Source organism: Bubalus bubalis, chromosome 8, assembly GCF_019923935.1.
Source record: "Bubalus bubalis isolate 160015118507 breed Murrah chromosome 8, NDDB_SH_1, whole genome shotgun sequence".
Lineage (NCBI taxonomy): Eukaryota > Metazoa > Chordata > Mammalia > Artiodactyla > Bovidae > Bubalus > Bubalus bubalis.
This window is the reverse complement of record NC_059164.1, coordinates 8346713-8364026: the sequence shown is the minus strand read 5'-3', so window position 1 is coordinate 8364026 and position 17314 is coordinate 8346713. Positions and strand designations below refer to the sequence as shown.

At 42.3% G+C, this 17314-nt stretch overlaps 1 protein-coding gene across 5 annotated transcripts in view; it reads right to left on the bottom strand.

Moving 5' to 3' along the window:
* Positions 1–537: 537 nt before the first annotated feature.
* CDK14 (cyclin dependent kinase 14) overlaps positions 538–17314 on the bottom strand; it is a 662006-nt gene continuing 645229 nt past the window's right edge. For all 5 annotated transcript variants that reach the window (XM_044946425.2, XM_044946421.2, XM_044946419.2 and 2 more), the window contains one exon: positions 538–3919. The gene's annotated coding sequence lies outside the window, so the exon portion shown is untranslated. The remainder of the gene's footprint in view (positions 3920–17314) is intronic.

Sequence of the window (17314 nt, the reverse complement as noted above, 5' to 3'; positions counted from 1 at the left end):
TTTTCCAACTCAATTCCCTTAAAAAGTTAAAAACACTTTTGCAGTGAGAAACACTAAAAGAAATCAGTTAAAATTTACAATGGACTCAGAAAAAGCTAAAGTCTTTTGATGATAATTTTGAAGTAACCAAAATATTATCATCCAGATTACATGACTAATTGATGCAAAAACATGCTATTAAAAATTTTGGTCCCAATATGCTTTGCCTCTGATATTATTTAACAAGTTGTTAGTTCTGGCAATTTTTCTTAGAACGTGACTCTTAGGAAACAACTATATGTTTGTGTATGTGCATGTTTGGCTGTGGGTACTTTTTAAGAAGAGGGATTAAATTAGTTAATAGGTCAGAGGATTTTTAGTTGTAATCCTAAAAAGGGCTGGAAAGTCCATTTTACACTAATGGAGGAAATGGGGGTGTGATTTTTAGTTTCAGTTTGTCTTAAGCATGGTTGTGTCTAAGAGTTTTTAAGATAATGTTTCTTTGATGGAATATAAGGTGTTATTTGAGACTCACCAAGAAGATGTCCCAAGAAAATGTACAGAGATTCTGCTATACTTTATTCCATATCATGTTACAAGAAAACAACAGTGACCGCTGACAAACCATTACGTCTTTCATAATACAGACAAATTACAATTGGTAACAAATATGCAACATGTATTATTCCATTCTCCTTTACTATGTGTCATTTTGAAGGATAACAGTTTTCTGAATGATGCTAGCTCATTTCTTAGGTACCAACCGCCTGTTAGGAAGTACACATTTCAGTGTATCATATATATATATAAAAAAAAGATAAAAGAAAAATTAAAAAAATCCACTCCCAGCTAGAGACTTTAGATTTCGTATGTGCCTCTAAAATATGCTGCTATAGGAAGGGAATGAGGAGATTGCTTATTTGATTTGACTTTATTTGGTTTGGTTTTTGGTGTCTGAGAAAATTACAAGTTAGTAGCATGTATGGTTTCCTCTGCCTACAAGCTGGGAAGGGAGATGGAAGTTCTATGCAATTATGCAGCATATTCCTATGTATAAGGGGCAGGCAATAATCTACCCCAGTATGTACAGCCTAAACATCCTCTTATATAACAAAGATTACAAAACCAGTAATATTCACAGATGATTATCTTGTGTAGACTCATTACCTAAGGTATTGATTACACTGGCTATCATGTACACACTGAGGAAAGGATACCAAGAGACCGTGCTTTCTGCAAGCTTGGCGGCTCCTCAGGGGACTCTTCTTGTCACTCTTGGGAGGTAGGAATAGCTTCTCACCCTTGGGTCACTGGATGGACAGCCATTCCCACCTTATACCCCTGTTTTGTTTTTTTTTTCTGAGTACTGCATACATTTTGTTTTTCCACGTCCTGTGCATCTTGTATTTTTAAGTCAACCAAACTCTTCCTTCAAGACAATGGAAACGAAGTCCCAGGTTTCCTTTCGGAGCACCGTGTGTGCGGTCGTGTGGATATAGCTACCATGCTAACATGTTCTAACTATTCCAGCTGTTTGAACTGAAGCTACTCCTTCATATAAAAATATCTCACAAAACATTCCAGTGCTTTCTCAACAGAATAATCAATCTGCTCATGAACACAGTCTGGAGTGATTTTCACGGCTGTCCTCAGTGAGAGGAGGGGGAAAAAAAGGAAAAGGTAGTTGCAAGTGGGAGAGGAAAGAGAAGGAAACTTTGGATGTCCTGTACCAGCGGCAAGCAAGGGGAACCAGAAGTCTCCTAAGTGAGACCCTTCTGAAACACGTCACTGTAATAAAACATATTCCTTCTACTGAGAAGTATCACATTTCATTTTGCAAGAGAAACTGTCAGTAATAGGGTCATAGATCTGTGCATAACTTAACATTTCTAACTGAAGTCTTTCAACATTAAATATCTTCAAATTTTCAAGTTAGAAAGCTTATTATGTAGCAAGACTTCATCATCAGTTGCCCTTGGTTTAAACTTCATTAAGTACAAAAGCTGTGCCTCTCCCACAGAATGAATAATTCAAACAAATCACAGGAAAGGCTTGTTTTCTGATTGCAGGTCAAGTTTTCTTTCCATGTTTACTTTAAGAAATCCTAACGTAAATACACATTAAGTCAAAATCCCTCTGCAGACTTCCAAAGAGTTGGAATGTGTGAAAGAAGAACAGGAAGGAGTTCTAGGTGGCAAAGATTAAACATTCTGGCCTTGGATAACTTTTCCTCTCTTTAAAATCAAGCAGTAAATGGCTTAGCACTTAGAAGCTTACAATGATTGCTACTTTGGGGACAAGATGGACTGTGACCTTAACATCTATCCTCACATCCCATTCCAGGGAAAGTACCGTTTTAATGTTAAGAAATTCTGGGTCGGATTTCCTATGCGTCCTGGGTTTGACCACGGAAAAGCTTTTCCTTCACCTGACGCGCAGGGCAAAGTCTTTGTCAAGCTGGCTGGTAATTCCTATTCTTGACCCAAGAAAGTGCGACTCTCTAACAGGAAATGTAAAACAAGGTACACGCCGGGATTTCCATAGGAACTGGTGTCCTGAGGAGCTAGGTTTCACGCTCTACATGAAGCTTCCTAACTTCCCCATTAGCTTCAGTGTTATTTGGCATCTGCAGCAGGGGCTGCCCCACCAGGAACAGACCTGTGCCAGGTAGCGCTCCCCCCGGATCCAAGTCCGCATGCGCAGTCCACATCTCGCGCCGTGTCAAATATTCACCTTCATCCTCCAAGGTCTCCCAGCTTCTTAAACAAGGGAAGCCAGGCCTTTCTATTCCCCACCCCTTTCCATCTTTAAAGCAAGACTCCTGCCTTGTTTCTAACACCTGCATCCGTACAGTTATTCCCAGAGACTGTTTACAGTTAGGGTACCCAATGATGCCTTCTAATCAGCTTGGAATGTTTAAAATAAAAAAAAAAAATGTGGTTCAAAGGTGCTTTGGTGTAAACGGGAAAATTTCACACTCTGGATAACTTGGTAATCTGCTTTTTCAATGTTGACTAGTAAAGACAGTATTCGGGGCTCATCCAGAAGATATAATTCTTTTTGCACCCATGATTTAAACATTCTGTTCCTCACTTTTCACCATTTAGAAAATACAAAGCATAACAAAGTGGGTGGAAAAAATAAGATGTTGACAAGACCCAGAAAACATGTAAAAAGTTACCTCGATTTCCAGAGGTTCAAAAGGAAGCGATTTATCCCTGTCTTTGTTCTTAATGTTTCCTATTTGTTTCTTCACTTCCAGCCTGCTCGGAGAACAGTCATGCTATGTGGCTTGAAAATGCTAAGCAGATTCCGATATCTTATATAAATGTGCAGTTGTTTCCGAGGGGGGCGGGGGGGGGGGGGAAGCACATTTGCAAACGTTCTCAAAAGGGAAGAGACAAGTGGTGCTCCACCACCAGAGACTAAGTTGTCAAGTCAGTCAGAGAACATGGGTTTGCTTCAGCTACAATTTCCCTTCCTGGTGGCTGCAAAATGTGCACTGCTCTCAAAGAAAACACACATTGTTTTATGCCACTGTGTGGCTTTCAAGTACAGACATTACTGAAGAAGTGTGAACACCGAGTGTGTTGTCTTAATGTATTTAAGACACGGCTGGTGAAAGCATAAAAACCTTTACAGAGACACCGTGGTGCAGAGGGAAATCAAACAAAATCAAACACAAAAGACTGAAAAGAATACATGCCATGTATCAGTAAGCAAAACTTAATCTTCACATAGTTCTTGGAAATCACAAGGTATCCAAATGCGTGCAAGGTTTTAAATAAATTGCGGAGAAAACAGGGTCTTGCCAGCTTCAATTTTCTTCTAAGTGAAATCCACCCCAGGGAGTGAAAGGAAACTGATCCATGAATCCCTTCGTATTATTGGCCACTTCATTAATTTTTTTTTTTCTCCCCAGAACGATGACAACTTAATCCTGGAAGGAGGAAAAGAGAAAACTGTTATATGTTAAAAAACAAAACAAACAAATCTTACAGCATTCTTTTTCCAAAATCACACAAGACATCGAAAGTGCTCAGGCCAAAGTGAGCCTGTCCATTTTTTCCCCACAGCTACCTTGAGCATTCTCTTTAGCCAAGACAGTTCTTATAATACGATAAACAAATGTTCTGATTGCATTTTCTTCCATTAAAATAATTCAACTCCATGAATTTAAATGGTCTAACCTCCTCTTGGATTATTTAGAGAAAAAGAAATTCAGCAAATCTCCTTCCCCAAGTCATTAGCACTAATTCTGGTCTTAATTAAGTGCCTGTGGCATCATACAGATCATTAAAAGGACAGATCGTATTCATTTTTTGGGCACGAAATAGAAAAACGGATCACATTCTTTCTTTTTTCTTTTAAATCCAGTTGCATGTAAGTCCACGGTGCCGACTATCAGACCTAGTTTCAGCAGAATGAAAATTGGCCAGCATGACCTGAATTGCTAGGCTCTTCCCACCACCCTGCATACAACTGTGGGCTTCCAGTGATGCCTGCTTAAATTTGGTAACTGCTTCCGAATGGAATGTGAACCATTCCAGAAGAAAGGAGGAATGTTCACTCTGCTTCTCTCTCTGTTTCTTTTTGGCTCTTCAGCATTTTCATTGAGTTTCTAGGACAGGAAAAGAATGTCTTGCTAGGAAGGGTGAAAAGAAATGCTGCCAAGGTCAAGGCACACAGCCGAGAGATTCTATCCATCAGCTCCATGGAGGCCCAGGACCAACTCATTATCTCAGTAGAGAAGCTGGAGGTCACCTGTCCCCTTCCACAGTGCCACACGGTCCCCTTCCTGGGCAGACAGGACCCCACGGCCCCTGTCGAGACCTCACAGTACACTTGCTACCGCTGCCCTGGAGGCTGTGCTGCCTGCCAAGCATGTCATCCTGAATGGCACGTCCTTGACCAAGGAAGCAGAAAGCTCCCATCTGACTGTGAACAACCATCAGAATAGTATCCTTTCCGCCCTCTACTCATCCCCCTCCCCCCACCTGCTATGAGGATTTTTAAAAGGTTAACTTTCCACCTTGTTTTAAAAATTGACGTGAAATTCATATAACACAAAATTAACCATCTTACAAGTATACAATCCCTGAGTTGGGAAGATCCTGTGGAGAAGGAAATGGCAACCCACTCCAGTATTCTTGCCTAGAAAATCCCACGGACAGAGGAGCCTGGCGGGCTACAGTCCATGAGGTTGCAAAGAGTCGGACACGACTCAGCGACTGAGCATGCACGCAGAGCATATAATTAACTGGCACTTAGGGCATTCACAACATTGTGCAGCTGGCACCTCTATTTAATTCCAAAACATTTCTGTCACCCCCAAAGGATAGCTTATATTCTTTACTTATATTTCTTGTATCCTTTACTCCCATTCTTCCCTTGCCCCAGGCTCTGGCGGCAATGAATCTACTTTCTGTCTCTACATATTTACCTATTCTGGAAATTTCATGTAAATGGAATCATACAATATGCGATGTCTGGTTTCTTTCACTTAACATAATGTTCCTAAAGTTCACCCATGTTGTAGCTTGTCCCAGTACCTCATTCCTTTTTATGGCCGAATAATATTCCATTATATGAATATAAGACATTATGTTTATCGATTCATGAATTGATGTATATCTGGGTTACTTTCACCTTTTGGCTATTGTGAATAGTGCTGCTATGAACATGCACATACAAATATTTGTTTGACTCCCTGGGTAACAATTAGAAGTGGAATTGCTGGGCAATACAGTAATTCTGTTTAGCTTCTTGCTGCTGCTAAGTCGCTTCAGTCGTGTCCAACTCTGTGCGACCCATAGACGGCAGCCTACCAGGCTCCCCCGTCCTTGGGATTCTCCAGGCAAGAACACTGGAGTGGGTTGCCATTTCCTTCTCCAGTGCATGAAAGTGAAAAGTGATAGTGAAGTCACTCAGTCGTGTCCAACTCCTAGCGACCCAATGGACTGCAGCCTACCAGGCTCCTCTGTCCATGGGATTTTCCAGGCAAGAGTGCTGGAGTGGGGTGCCATTGCCTTCTCCATTAGCTTCTTGAGGAACTGGCAAATCATTTTCCACAGTGGCTGCAACATTTTATAATCCCACCAGAAATACACAAAGGTTCTAATTTCTCCACAGCCTTGCTAACATTTGGTATTTTCTGTTTTTTTGTGTGTTTGCTTTTTCTTAATTATAGAAAAACTAGTGGATGTGAACTGGTATCTCATTGTGATTTTGATTTGCATTTCCCTTATGATTGGTGATGCTTAACACCTTTTCATGTGCTTGTTGACCATCTGTATATTTCATTTGAAGAAATATATATTTCTTCTTTGAATGAAATATTCAAGTCCTTCACCCATTTTTAAATTGGGTTGTTTGTTGTTGAGTTATAGGAGTTTCAAAAAAATATATATTTTGGATGGTAATCTCTTGACTTGCAAATATATACCCCCATTCTGTGGGATGCCTTTTCATTGTATTGATAGTGTCCTTTGATGTACAAACATTTTAATTTTGATGATGTCCATCTTATCCATTTTTTTTTCTTTTGTTGCTTGTGGTTTTTTAGTGTGTTAGTGGCTCAGTTGTGTCAAACTCTTTGTGATCACATGGACTGTAGCCTGCCAGGCTCTTCTATTCATGGAATTCTATCCAGGCAAGAATACTAGAGTGGGTTGCCATTCCCTTCTCCAGGGGATCTTCCTGACCCAGGGACTGAACCCAGGTCTCCTGCACTGCGGGCAGATTCTTTACCATCTGAGCCACCTGAGAGGTCCATGTCATATCTAAAAATCCATTGTCAAATCTAAGGTCATGAAAGTTCACCCCTATTGTTTTCTTCTAAGAGATGCCCGTTCTTCCAGGAGGCCTGCCCACCCTGGCCAAACGGGAGTCGGGATTTGTCCTGACGTCTGCTTGCCAAGACAGAGTTCCGACAGCCACACCCAGGAGAAACAGTCATTACCTGGCTCTCCTCCACTCCACCACTTTTATCGGCAGAATGCAGACCTGGCCCCCAAGCTGACCTTCTGAACTAGAGACTTCATGCAGTGCTCCTGAGGTGTGGGGCATTTACTGTGGGGGAGTGCCTAGGGTAGCAGGTGGCGTCACTGTGTTCCTGAGTAGGCTTGGTTTTGCTGGCCATCATGTCCCTAGAGCATAGCCCAGATCCAGCGCAGGTCCTCAGTGAACAGCTATGGTTTGAACAGGAAGGAGAAAGGTAGCCCTGGAGACCCAGGGAGTGGAATATGTCCTCAGATGTTAAACTCCCCCTGGCATGGTGACAGGGGGCGAATGCTGTGCCTCTGCTGTTGCCCAAAGACCAAAGGGCTGGGAACAGAGCAGGCCATCTCCACATACCCTGCAGGCTGAGAAGCCTGGGTCCAATTAACACCTGCCTATAGGCTGAACTTTTTAACTCCATGACATTCTATTTGAAAGAAAGAAATGATTTGATTTTCAGTATATGTGACTTCAGGCTTCCCAGGTGGCTGGAGTGGTAAAGAACCCACCTGCCAATGCAGGAGATGTAAGAGATGTGAGTTCAATCCCTGGGTCAGGAAAGTCCCCTGGAGGAGGGCATGGTAACCCACTCCAGTATTCTTGCCTGGGAAATCCCATGGATAGAGAAGCCTGGCGGACTACAATCCATGGGCCTTCTAAAGAGTCGGACATGACTGAAGCGACATAGTACGCATGCATATTTGATTTCATAAATTGTCCACAGCATGTAACTGTCCTATTGGACTGATTTCAGAGACACGTTGATTGTTTGTGTCCTTGCCTTTGCCCTGATTCTTCGGCCGTAAACTCTAGGAGAATCCTACGGACCTAACCCAGGGCATAAGCAGAGTTGGGGAATATAGGATAAACATACTAATTGTAATTGGATAGTAAGTGGTGAAAACAGTGATGATGAAAAGTCTATTACTTAGGTTGAGGCCCAGACATTCAATAGAAGGAGCCAATAATATGAAAAGAAGGGAGGTGCCCGTGAGAGCTAGACTCTTTCCCATCTCTGTGAGAAGCTGAGCCCAAACTGTGCCCGCTTCACTGCCTGACGCTGGTCACCGGCAGCTCGGGATGGCCATTCTTCATCCTTGGGCAGCATCAGCATCCATTTCAGATTTCAAGGACTGCATATGAGGTAGAAAAAGTCCCTAAAGTCTAAATGTAGTCATGCATTTGACAGGTGGGGATAGGGACGAAGGAGAGATGGCACACCACATTCATAGGGAAGCAAGGTGCAATAGCAAAATCCTGCCCTTACATTTATGCGAGAGATTATTCAAATGCACTGCACAATAACAAAAATGAAACTGAACATCAATGATAGGCTCAACTACACACACATCGACTCCGAGGTGTAGAAACCATAAGATTAACAGATGCCATTGGTATCCTGCTTTCTGTTTTCACAACGTTCTTTCTCTAGAAACGAATGTTTTAAAGCGGAAATTGCATTTTATTGATAAAATCCTTATTCAGAAATATCTACATAGAACTTCTCGGCTATAAATATTAATTAATTGGATCGCTGGTACCCATAATGCAACTTCGCTCTGACCCATGTGCCCTATGAACTAGATATTTTTTGGATTCAATTTTCTTAAAACCAACTGTCAGCGTCATGTGATGGAAGAGATGAAAAATGAAAATGAGCAGCCCCGCTGTGCAGGTGGGTGACCTGTGGGAGAGAGTCTGCCTGGTAGGGTTTTTACACGAACCATCAGACACAGACCAATTGATTAGATCATCTCATACCCGCCACCAACTAGGCTCAAGAGACTAATTAGAGAGAGTACTGCCTGCGCAGGCACCCCATTGACACCTAATTTGCTCAGCCAAAGCCTTTGGGGAAAATGTATTATCTCTGCAGCCGCACTTCATGCATTTCTGATTTGAGGCATAAGCAAGGAGCGCTTCATCACTCTTTTGAGCAAACTGAATGTAGAAGCCCTTAAGTGCTCAATGCAAGCAAACAGACCCAAATTAAAAATGGGCCAGGCTCTTTCTAATTCCCTCTGTGCTCCCTGTTAAATCTCTATGTGTACACACACACACACACACACACACACACACACGTGCATACGTGCAGTTTACATGCTGGCGGGACAACACAGCCCAAGGAGCCCAGCTCAGGGTGCCTGTACCAGATGGTCTTTCACGGGCCTCTTTACCCACTCGAAGGTTCTGTGTTTGTTTTACTTTCTATTTTTTTTTTTTTTAACCCTGCTGCACTGCCCCTCCACAAAGTATTCCTTTTTTCTACAGGAAGGCTCTGCCCCATTTTTTGCTGCCCCCCTCCCACCCCCACCAAGCCTCACTGGAGAGAAGTGATTATTTTTCCTCCAAATTAAAACAACTGTAGGTTTTCCTTTCATCCCCTAAATTGTGAAGGGGATATTCACCAGGATGTATGTGAAGCTGCAGGGTAATCCACTCATTTCTATTTGAGGGAATTCTTTGTAAAGATGCCTAACAGAAAGGGAAGAAATTTGATAGGAAACTGCCTTGTGGTAGCAAAGACAGTACAGAATTATAAAATAGTTAGCCTCCCTTCAAGAAAACCAGTGTGTGCTATTCGACCATCTTTATCTTTTATCTATTTCTCATCTAGAACAAAACTAATTCCATTATTCCCTTCACTTCAAATGTAGTACCCAAAAGACCAGCATGTAAGGAGGAATTTAAAGATAGGTATATAATTAATCACATGCTTACAAAAAGGAAATAAAAATGAAAAGTTCAGGCAATATGGGAAAAACAGAGTATCTTTGTCCCAAATCTAGTGGCTAGAGGGAATGAATTTCCATAATGCTGGAATAAAATTAAAAAAAAAAAAAAAGAAACAGAACCTGCTATGGTGTGTTCTGCTGCTGCTGCTGCTGCTAAGTAGCGTCAGTCGTGACCGACTCTGTGCGACCCCATAGACGGCAGCCCACCAGGCTCCCCCGTCCCTGGGATTCTCCAGGCAAGAACACTGGAGTGGGTTGCCATTTCCTTCTCCAACGCATGAAAGTGAAAAATGAAAGTGAAGTTGCTCAGTCGTGTCCGACTCTTCGTGACCCCATGGACTGCGTGGACTTAATGATTTTATGCCTTTCCACTCATATATTGGATGAATTATTTTACCCATGTGTTCTGGTAAATTACAATTCTGTTTTGTGTGAAGTCACTTCAGTAGTATCCAACTCTTTGTGACCCCGTGGACTGTAGCCCACCAGGCTCCTCTGTCCATGGGATTCTCCAGGCAAGAATACTGGAGTGGGTTGCCATTTCTTCCTCCAGGGGATCTTCCTGACCCAGGGATCGAATCCATGTCTCCTGCCCTGCAGGTGAATTCTTTACCTGTTGAGCCACCAGGGAAGCCTCCATGTAATTTTCACATTTATCTTATTCTTAAGAATTTGATGAACATTTGGGGGGATCAGTTTAGCTGTCTACTTTTGAAACCAGCATTCACAGTTGGCCTAAACTGGGCCTTCCGGTAGTCAGAGGACTCCAGAGGTCATTGGAGTGATTATCTTTCTGAAGGCATATGGAGAGTGGTTGTAGGGGAGATGTTTGAAAATAGTTAAAAAATCAGGGCCTCAACAAACACACAAGCACCTACAGAATTTCTTCTGACTTAATGAAAGAAAAAAAAAAAAGACCAGAAAGCTTTTCTTCCCCAAGTGCCATATTAATAAGATTCACATGAAAAATATCCAGGGAAAAAAGAAAAACAAACCAAAAACCCACCAGGCTGTGCCATTTTGAATTTGATTTTGCTTAAAATACTAAACTGAAACAATCAAATTAATCTTTTGTAGCTAATTAATCCTCCAGCAGAGCTTGCTACTGTAGAAAATTCAGTTCAGTTTAGTTGCTCAGTCGTGTCCGACTCTTTGCGACCCCATGAATCGCAGCACGCCAGGCCTCCCTGTCCATCACCAACTCCTGGAGTTCACTCAGACTCACGTCCATTGAGTCAGTGATGCCATCCAGCCATCTCATCCTCTGTTGTCCCCTTCTCCTCCTGCCCCCAATCCCTCCCAGCATCAGAGTCTTTTCCAATGAGTCAACTCTTTGCTGTAGAAAATTAAATCCACACAAATAAGGTTGCTAAACCCTTAGCACCGAGGCAACTATGAACCTCTCTGAAGTAAAAATATCATGTATATATACAAATATACACATATATTACACATGGACTCAGCTGTATTTATACAACATATACACTCAAATTTTACCCTGTAGATTTTATAGGAATGTTGGACTCAAAATGATATATTTTAAACTTCACACAGAATTCCAAAGATCTAGGGACAGCTTAATTTGTTCTTTTTTTTTTTTTGGTGAGTTTAATTATGCTGTGACTTGGCTAGAAATATAGGATTTCTTTGAGAACATCTGAAATCCGTGATTTCCAGTGACTCTGACATTGCACTGAAGCTGCTTGGGGCGGGGGCAGGTCGGGGGGAGAAATGCTATGAGACAGAAGGGAGCAGCAAATGAGTCAGACCCGCTTCTGTAACTTGTTTCTGATTTGTGATAATCCCTGCAGTACTCCCCAGAAGAGAACGCATCTTGGAGACTAACAAGAGAATATTAATTAAAACGAATGTAGAGATAGCTGGGCTTTGTTTTAAGCTTAACAGAAGGTCCATCACTCAAAATAGCCCAAATCCTTTAAGTTGAAAGCTGTTTGGTAACATCCATATGGATGCACAATGCACTAATTGCAGCAACTTTGCACATTTTAAGCCTCTTGCCAAAGTGGTGATTTTAATTAAAAATTTTTAGGCAAAGCTTTAAGTCTAACATTTCAAAACAAAGCATTTCTTGTACAGGGAGACTGACTTTACATATCATTTTAATAATCATCATTATCAACAAACATTTATTGAAATCCTCATTAAAGACCAGGCATTATATGATATGTAATTAGCCAGGTTTGAAAAGAATCTCTAGTTTAATGGTGTGACTGCTTATTAAATCAGATTTATGTAAATGTGAAACACTACTCATATTTTTGACACATGTGGATTAAAGGACAGCAATCCTGGGAGTACGTCCTATCTCAGTAAAGGCAAAAAGTGTGCAGGGGAAGTGCTGGGGTCTTCGAGAGTCACCAAGGCATATTTTAATCTTTTAAAGATTCATATATATATTCAATCATATATAATCATAAATATATAAAAATCATATATATAATCATATACACACATATGCATATATACATGTAATCTAAGGTGGAAATACCTCATAGAAATACTTTTAATGACAAAGTTAAGAATAAGAACGCCTTCACCAAAGTGGCTTATTCTTTTTTTTAAGATTTTTTTTTGGTGTGAATGATTTTTTTTTAAAGCCTTTATCTTTAATTCTGCTTAGAATATTGCAATTTGTTTAATTTTGTTACAATATTAATTTTATAATGATTCATTACAAATATTATAATTGTAAAATTTAACTTTGTTACAATATTGCTTCTGTCTTATGTTTTGGTTTTTGGGACACAAGGCATGTGGGATATTAGTTCCCTGACCGGGGATCGAACCTGCACCCCCTGCATTGGAAGGGGAGGTCTCAAACACTGGACCACCAGACAGGGCCCACTGGGGCTTATTCTTTACAGGGATTTCATATGTGAAGCTTTATTTGTTCAGCATACCTTTATAATTGACTGGTTCCAAGTAGGTATAAGTTAATTAAACAGAATTCTGACCCCTTCACCTTCCTTATATATTACAGTCCTACCAAACTGTATTTAAATAAACCAAAGTCATGTAACCCAGCAGTGTGTGCATTTTTTACAACTTAAAACACACACACACAAATCTCATAAAACCACTTCTAAGTATTTAGCAGTCAGAGAAACACGAGGGTTCATGTCTGACTTTAATTAAAAGATCTGAAAGGAGATGTGACTTCATTTGGGGTGGATTTTTTTTTTCTTTCAAATTAAAAGCTGTCTAGTTATTACTGTCCAAAGTGTTGAAGCACAAGAAAATTTCATGCTCAGGGTTTTTTTTTGAATTCAATATATATGATCACCTACAATTTGAATCTGTCTCATGAATCATCTTATTCAGCAGAAATCTGCAAAGCTAAAATGTATTTCTAGATCACATTTGATTGGTAAATAGACAACAGTGTCAGCATAAACCAGAAGTCGTGTTGGTTCATGCGAGCGAGTTCCTGCCGCTCTTACAGTTTTGAGCCACTAAGTCAGAGCAGCCGTTGTGCAAGAGAGATAAACACATTTGCGTGCAAGCTGGAAGGGCCTACAGTACTGTACATGCTGTCTGCTTTCATCTCGGCTTGCTTTGGCCACCCTTGGTATTGTTTATTGTATAGTTCTCCTGGGTCTCTGAACATTTTGCCCTTTCGATCCAAATTTGGCAGCCTCAATCCTTCCACCAAACTTCCTTCACCTGTAAACTATGCTAGTATTTTGAGTAGTTTTTTTCATAGCTCTTGTGAGTGCTATGTGCTATAGACTGAATCTCTGTATCCCCTCTCAAATTCATAGGTTGAAACCTAAGCCCCAGTGTGATGGTATTTCACGTGGAGTCCATGTGAATGGGATTAGTGCCCTTATATAGAGATTCCGGGCTTTCTTGGTGGCTCAGAGGTAAAGAATTTGCCTGCCAAAGCAGGAGACACAAGAGATGTGGGTTTGATCCCCAGCTCAGAAGATCCCCTGGAGGAGGAAATGGCAACCCGCTCCAGGAAATATGATGGGCCACAGTCCATGGGGTCGCAAAGAGTTGTACATGACTTAGCGACTTAGCGACTAAACAACTAAGAGATCCCAGAGAGCTCTCTCGTCCCTTCTGTCAAGCTGAGGACTCAGCAAGGAGAGAGAGGAGGGTCCTCACTAGACACTAGATCTGCTGGCGCCTAGACTTTGGACTTCCAAGCCTCAAAGACTGTGAGAAAGAAATTTCTATTGTTTAGAAATCACTGTGTCTATGGCATTCTGTTATAGCAGCTCAAACATACTAAAACACTATGTTGAATACTTTCTGAGTGTGTTGCACCTTACTCTCTTTCTTCCTGTAAACTGCACAATTTTTACTGTGGCAGTTTGCTAAACACAGTTAGGAACACATATGTCATATCATAAGAGAAGCGTCTATTCTTGTGGGGCACAATCTGATACTGTCACAAAGTAACACGCTGTGGACATGACCACAACACATCATTTCCACCAGGAAATGTCTGCTGACAGCGAGGATGGTCCAACAAGGTCATGTGAAGGATTCGGACACTGGACACCCAGCGGAGCTCCCCACCAACTCTTTCCCGTGTTCACCATATGAACAGTGCTGCTGCTGCTGCTGCTAAGTCGCTTCAGTCGTGTCCGACTCTGTGCGACCCCATAGACAGCAGCAGCCCACCAGGCTCCCCAGTCCCTGGGATTCTCCAGGCAAGAACACTGGAGTGGGTTGCCATTTCCTTCTCCAATGCATAAAAGTGAAAAGTGAAAGTGTAGTTGCTCAGTCGTGTCTGACCCTCAGCGACCCCATGGACTGCAGCCTACCAGGTTCCTCCGTCCATGGGATTTTCCAGGCAAGAGTACTGGAGTGGGGTGCCATTGCCTTCTCCGATGAACAGTGCTACTGAATGACAAACCACCGAGGGCTGATTGATGGAAGTTCAGACTCTCCACATGCAAAGTCATCTGATACATGTGTGTGCATCTGCCCACTCAGTCGTGTCCAACTCTTTGTGACCCCATGGACTATAGCCCACCAGGCTCCTCTGTCCATGGGATTTTCTAAGCGAGAATATTGGAGTGGGTTGCTATTTCCTCCTCCAGGGGATCTTCCCAACCCAGGGATCAAAAGTATCTCCTGTGTCTCCTGCACTGGAAGGTGGATTCTTTACCACTGAGCCCCCTGGGAAGTATCATCTGATATGTATGTCCCCCAAAATCATAATATGCTATTTTAAAGGATTTTGAGACTGGTTATCCCATCATAACAAGCTGCTGTATTTCTCTCCTACCTAAGACAAGTTCTGAGAATATGTAGTAGATTTGGGACACGTATATCATTATGAGAAATAAATAGCAACTTTTTGTGCACATGTAGCATTTCTGTGTATCTTCTCACTTAAAGAACGTGCCTGAAAAATAGTACCATAACCCTAAGAGGAGAACAGATTTTATAAACTGGGCTTTCAAAAAAGTTCTAGTCACTGGTTCCAGTGTCTCCTGACATACCAGCCGCAGGAGGTATATTCCTAGTCTAAGGACCCAGAGCGCTCACTATACGAAGCATAGCCTTTACAGGCACTGGGATGGCCAATGTCCCACTCTGTCAGGACTGAAGGAGTTTCCAGGATTCGGGACTTCCAATTTCAAATCTGGGGTAAACCAGAGGGAGTTGGTCACCCTGATAGGAACAACAGGATTGATATGTTGTTATTTCCAAGTTGATTATAAAAACAGAGCCAGCCAGTTTTGCACTTTACTGCATGAACTAAAATATGCTGATGTTCCAATCCCAAATTGTGAGCCACAAGAGTAAGAAAAGGTTCCACGTCAAGAATGGCAAAGGATCTGTTGAAAAGAAGGTGGGAACTGAACTTACAGCCTTCTCTCCTCTCAGCCCCTCAAAGGATTTGTCATTCATCTCTCTGAATCTGTATTTCAGGCTTTCCTCTGTAAGTGTTTTATTGACGCCACAGCAGATCACATTGTGTTCTAATGAGGTTGCTGAATTCAAGACCATCAACTTGCTCCTCACCGCAGTTCTCAGCTGCACTTCCAATAACTCCATCTGTTTAAATTCACATATGCCCGTGTGGTGCTGCGTGGAGGAGAAGGCTAAGGCCACCACTCTCAAGTAACAAGAAGTGCAAACATCCCCTGAATCTTTGTGGCAAATGACACCACACTCACTGACCAGTGGCTGAGCCTGCCTACTTCAATTCAGGAAACACTGAGCATCTATTTTGAAGGCAGTCCAGTGTTTAGTGGGGGAAGAGACTGTGACAAAGACTATTAAAGTGAGGTCCCAGGGCTGTTCTGAAGCTGGCATGAACTGGTTTGTGAGAGAGCCTGATGTTAACATTTTCAGGAATTTTGCAAGCTGTTGTTAAACACAGCCACCCTTGAAACTGGCAATGGAAGGAGGTGTATTTACATCATGGGATACGGACAACTGACCAATCAGGGCTTTTCTGCTCTTTCTGGGGAGAAGGCTGTTAAACATTACCAGCACCTCCCTACTGCCCTTGACTATTGCCAGGACAACAACGACCTCTCAGTCAGTGGAAAGTAACAGTGTTATCCCAGAGGGACCAAGGCAGTGAGGAAGAAGTGGGCTTTGAGAGACGAATAAAAGTTTAGGGCTTCCCTGGTGGCTCAGTGGTAAAAAACTGCCTGCCAATGCAGGAGATAGGGGTTTGATCCCTGATCCGGAAAGATTTCACGTGCCACGATGCAACTAAGCCCATGTACCACAGCCACTGAGCTGGGCTCTAGAGCCCGTGAAACTGCAGCCCCTGAAGCCCACATGTCCTAGAGCCAGTGGTCTGCAACAAGAAAATCTAGAAAGATTGTTCTGATGAGCCTACATGCAGGGCGGCAAAGGAGACACAGACGTAAAGAACAGACTTTGGACTCAGTGGAAAAGGAGAGGATGGGATGATTTGAGAGAACAGCACTGAAACATTACCATGTGTAAAGCAGCCAGTGGGAGTTTGATGTATGATGCAGGGCACCCGAAGCGGGTGATCTGTGACAGCCTGAGGGATGGGCTGGGGAGGGAGGCGGGAGAGGAGTTCAGGATGGAGGGGACACATGCTGATGTACGGCAAAACCATCATAATATCGTAAAGTAATTATCCTCCAATTAGAATAAATAAATATATAAAGGAGAGTAGCCGCTGCTTACCAAAGAAAAGCCCGCACAGCAATGAGGATCCAGCACAGCCAAAAGTAAATACATAAATTAGTTTTAAAAAATTGCAAAAAAGTTTAACGTGTAGAAAGGAGGAAGGAAGGCAGTCTCAAATAGCCTAGCGTGCTTTGGGATGCAACGAGCGGCCTATGGGGCAGGCATGTGTTTGGATGTCAGGAAATAGATGCGGGGAAGTGGGCAGGGTAGGTAAGGGTGGGATGGAGGGTCTCACATGTCCTGCTGAGCATTGTGGGCTTTATTTTTTATGTAGGGAGGAGGTCTTGGAGGCTTTTTACCAGGGGAGTTGCCACGCCCATCTGCAACCCAAGGGCAGCTGTGTGCTACCCACACGTGAGGTCTCAGCTGCCTCTGTGAAACTGATGGGTAAACAGTTGTCTTTTTCAGGACGACATCAAATCAGATAATGCAGTAGGCTC